At 40.0% G+C, this 4,780-nt stretch overlaps 1 non-coding gene across 1 annotated transcript; it reads left to right on the forward strand.

The window, feature by feature from the left end:
• The first annotated feature begins 4,498 nt into the window (after positions 1-4,498).
• Positions 4,499-4,568, forward strand: LOC150000397 (small nucleolar RNA SNORD36). Its single transcript, XR_016513765.1, has one exon. It is a non-coding gene; the product is annotated as a small nucleolar RNA SNORD36 (small nucleolar RNA).
• Positions 4,569-4,780: the final 212 nt, after the last annotated feature.

Here is a 4,780-nt window from a genome sequence, read left to right on the forward strand (position 1 = left end):
TCAATGAGGCTTCCCCCCCACCCGCCCGGCACTGGGCCTATGAGCTCTGTGGTCTGGGTGCTGGGAGCACTCCCCAGGTGTCCCTCTCACCTTTTCTATATGTTTGTGCTTTCCACCGGCCTGCCACTGCTGCCGCCGCTGCTGCCACCACCACATCACATCCTCTCCATCCCAGCTCTGCCCGTCCTACCTGTTTGGATGAGTATTTCTTCTTTATATTTTTGTTTGTTGGACTTCCACGCAGCTCGATTTTCTGTAACTTCTGGTTGTCTCTAGTTTTGAGATAGTTGTATTCCTTCTTAGTTGTGGAGGGAGACACAGAGTATCTGTCTAGGTTTCCATCTTGGTCGGAAGTCCGATCTACAGATTTAATGCAATCCTTACCCAAATTCTAATGGCCTTTTTTTTTCCCCAAAATGCTAAAATTCATATGGAAGTGCAAAGGCCCCAAGTAACGAAAATAATCTTGAAAAAGAACAAAGTTGACTGACTCACATGTCCTGATTTCAAAACTTATTACAAAGCTACAATAATCAAAACAGTGTGGTACTGGCACAGCATACATACCAATGGACTAGAATCAAGAGTCTAGAAATAAACCCATACATTTATGGCGAGTTGATTTTTGAAAAGGGTGCCAAGATCATTCGGTGGAGAAAAGCATCTCTTCAACAAATGATATTGGGATGACCAGATATCCACAAAGGAATAAAGTTGGACTCTTACCTCACATCATATATAAAAGTTTACTTAAAATTGGCCTCTTACCTCACACCATATACAAAAATTAACTCAAAATCGATCTGCAACCTATATATAAGAGTTAAGCTATAAAATTCTTAGAATAAAACAGAGAGGAATAAGTTTCATGACACTGGGTTTTAAATGATTCTTAGATATGAGTGTAAGCAACATAAGAATAAAATAGATAAGTTAAACTTCACCAAAACTTATTTGTATCAAAGGACAGTATAAAGAATGTCAAAGACAAACTACAGAACAGGAGAAAATATTTTCAAATAATATATCTGATATAGGTCTAGTATCTTGAATATATAAAGAACTTCTATAACCCAACAACAAAAAAAGACAAACAATCCAATTTTTAAAAACAAGCCAAGGACTTGAATATACATTTCCCTGAAGAAAATATACAAATGGCTAACAACTGCTTGAAAAGATGCTCAATATCTTAAGTTAGTTGGACAATGTAAATCAAACCACACTGAGATACTACTTCACTCCCACTAGGATGGCTAGCTATAATCAATAAGATGGAAAAAGACTTCTGCCCAAGACGGAGGCTTAGACTGACATGCTCTGTCTCCCTCCACAACTAAAAACGATTATATCTACAGCAAAACCAGAAATAACCAGAAGTTCCAGAAAATAAAGCTACATGAAAGTCCAACGTATGAAGTTATAAAGAAGTGGTGCTCGTCTGGATGGGTAGGAGGGGCGAAGCCGGGGCAGAGAGGTCAAGCTGTGCTGGCAGTGGAAGCTGTGGCGATGGCAGCAGGACAGTGGTAAGCACAGACACCCGTATTTAAGGGGAGGCGAGAAACACCTGGGGAGCACCCTCTGGCTGCAGACCAGACCCATCAGCTCACGATCACAATGCCAGGGAAGGCAGACTGTGAAGGCTGGGAGGGGTGGGGATGGAGGAAGAAGCTCCTGGTCTCTCAGCAGAGAGTAAATGGCAAGCATCCATCTTGGACGCCCGCCCCCACAAAAAAACACCACAGCGTGGTGAAAAAAGTTGCCCGGTAGTGACGAGTGCACGGGCTCCATCCCCTATAGCATAGGAGGTGTGACAGTCCCGCCCAGGAAGCAAAGGTAAATACAAAACTGTCAGGATGGCACAGATCATGATAGAGATCACAGTGACACAGCTGACCAGCCAACAAATATCTTATCTAACAGATCAGCAGATAGGAAATATTTCTGAGGCATAGTTCAGAGCTTTGGTTATAAGAATGCTTACACACCTGACAGCAGATCTTAAACAAGACGGAGAAGGAATGAAGGCTAGTCCTGCTAAAATGGACAAAAATACATACGAAACTAGTGCTGAGGGAAAGAAAACCAGGGATCAAATCAACAAATTGAAACATAGGGAAGGAACAAACAGTCAACCAATGCAGAAAGAGGAAATGAGAAGTGAGGAAAATGAGGAGAAGCTCAGAAACTTATTGGGAGCTATAAGCGGGCCAACATCCGAATCATAGGGTTGCAAGAAGGTGAAGAAGAAGAACTAGAAATTGAAAAATTATGTGAAAAAATAATGAAGCAGAACTTCCCTAACTTGGGGAAGGAAATAGACTTACAGGTTCAGGAAGCACAGAGAGTTCCAAAACAACTGAACCCAGGGAGAACCACACCGAGACACATTATAATCAAAATGTCAAAAATTAAGGATAAAGAGAGAATCTTAAAAGCAGCAAGAGAGAAGAAGAGAATTACGTACAAAGGGGCCCCAATAAGACTATCAGCTGATTTCTCAAAAGAAACTCTGCAGGCAAGAAGGGACTGGCTTGAGCATCGACCTGTGAACCAAGTGTTGCTGGTTCAATTCCCAGTCAGGGCACATAACTAGGTTGCACGTCAGGTCCCCAGTTGGGGGCGCGAGTGAGAGGCAACCACACAGTGATGTTTCTCTCCCTCTTTCCTTTCCCCTCTGTCTCTAAAAATAAGCAAACAAACAAATTATTTTTTTTTAAAAAAAGAAGGGACTGGCAAGAAATATTCAAAGTAATGAAAAGCAAAACCTACAACCATGATTACTCTATACAGCGAAGCTGTCATTCAGAATAGAAGGGCAAAGAAAGTGCTTCCAAGACAAAATAAAACTGAAGGAGTTCATCAGATCCAAACCACTGTTATATGAAATGTGAAAGCAGTGGTTTTCAACCTTCCTAATGCTTCAACCCTTTAATACAGTTCCTCATGTTGTGGTGACCCCAACCATAAAATTATTTTCGTTGCTACTTTGTAACTGTAATTTTGCTAGTTATGAATCGTAATGTAAAAATATCTGATATGCAGGATGTATTTTCATTGTTACAAATTGAACATAATTAAAGCATAATGATTAATCACAAAAACAATATGTAATTATATATGTGTTTTCTGATGGTCTTAGGCGACCCCTGTGAAAGGGTCGTTCGACCCCCCAAAGGGGTCGCGACCCACAGGTTGAGAACTGCTGTGTTAAAGGGACTTGTTTAGGATAAAGAAGATCAAAACTATGAACATTAAAATGAAAACTGTATCACAACAACCAAAAACAGAAGCTAAGGAATCGAAACAAAGGCAAACTAAGTTGGCCACAAGAGTGGGAAAAGAATTATAGGTATGGGGAACATCATAGGGGAAGATCAGCTGGGAGGGGGATGGGGGGAAAGGAAGGGAGATGGTACAGGAATTAAGCATAGTAGGAGGGAGTGGAGTAGACAGGAAGGTGTTGAGAAGAACTATATGCACAACCAATGGGCATGGACTAAGGGGGGAAGGACAACTGGAGGGAGAGGGGTCACTAGGTGGAGGGAAGCAGAGGGAAAAGAAATTGGGACAACTGTAACAACATAATCAATAAAGCATATTAAAAAAATAGGATGGAAAGTAGTAAGTTTTGGTGAGGATGTGGAGAAACTTGGTCAGCTGCTATGGAAAACACTTTGACAGTTCCTCAATAAGTGAGTCATAGAATTACCATATGACCTAGCAATTCTGCTCCTACTTGTGTACCCCGAGAACTGAAAACAGAGATTCTAACAAATACTCATTGCAGAATGATTCATAATAACCAAAAGATAGAAACAACCTAAGAGTCTATCAACAGCTGAATAGCCAAATAACTGGTCTATACATACAATGAAGTATTATTCAGCTATAAAAAGCATGAAGTACTGGCATGTGCCACAACATAAATGGATCTCAAAAAACATAAAGTGAAGGGTCATATACTGTACGATTCCATTTATGAAATATCTGGAACAAGTATGTCCATAGAGCTAGAATACAGATTGCGGTTGCCAGGGGCTGGGGGGAGGGACGAATGGGAACAGCTCCTTAATGGGTATGGAGTTTTATACTGAGGTGACAAAATGCTTTGGGATTAGATAGAGGTGGTAGTTACACAACCTTGGTAATGTGTCATATTGACAGACTAAAAAAGAAAAACCACATGGTCATCTGACAGATGTATAAAAGCATTTGACAAAATCCAAAATTCATTACTGATAAAAACTCTCAGCCAGCTAGGAACAGAAGAGAAGTTCCCCAATCTGATCAAGGGCAGCTCTGAGATATCCACAGTTTACAGCATCCTTAATGGTGGAAAATTGAATGCTTTTTCCCTAAAATCAGGAGAAGACAAGGCTGTCTGGTCTCATGACTTCTATTCAACGCTATACTGGAACATCTAGCTACTGCAGGAAGGCAAGATGAAGAAGACAAGTAAGCCAGATTGAAAAGGAAGAAATAAAACTGCCTTTATTTGCAAATGATGTGATCATCTATGTTGAAAATTCTATGAAGTCTAAAATAAGAGCACTGTAACTAGTAAGTGGGTTCAGCAAGATTATAGGATATAAGATCCATATACAGATATCTATTGTATTTCTATATGCCAGAAACAAAATATTGAGAAATGAAATTTAAAAATACTACTTACAATAAAAAAAATATTTAAGGCTAAATTTGAGGGAAGATGTGCAAGAGCTCTACATGAAAAACTATAAAACATTGCTAAGAGGAATTAAAGAGCCACATAAATGTC

Source organism: Furipterus horrens, unplaced genomic scaffold (assembly GCF_987537825.1).
Source record: "Furipterus horrens unplaced genomic scaffold, mFurHor1.1.pri manual_scaffold_10, whole genome shotgun sequence".
Taxonomy (NCBI): domain Eukaryota; kingdom Metazoa; phylum Chordata; class Mammalia; order Chiroptera; family Furipteridae; genus Furipterus; species Furipterus horrens.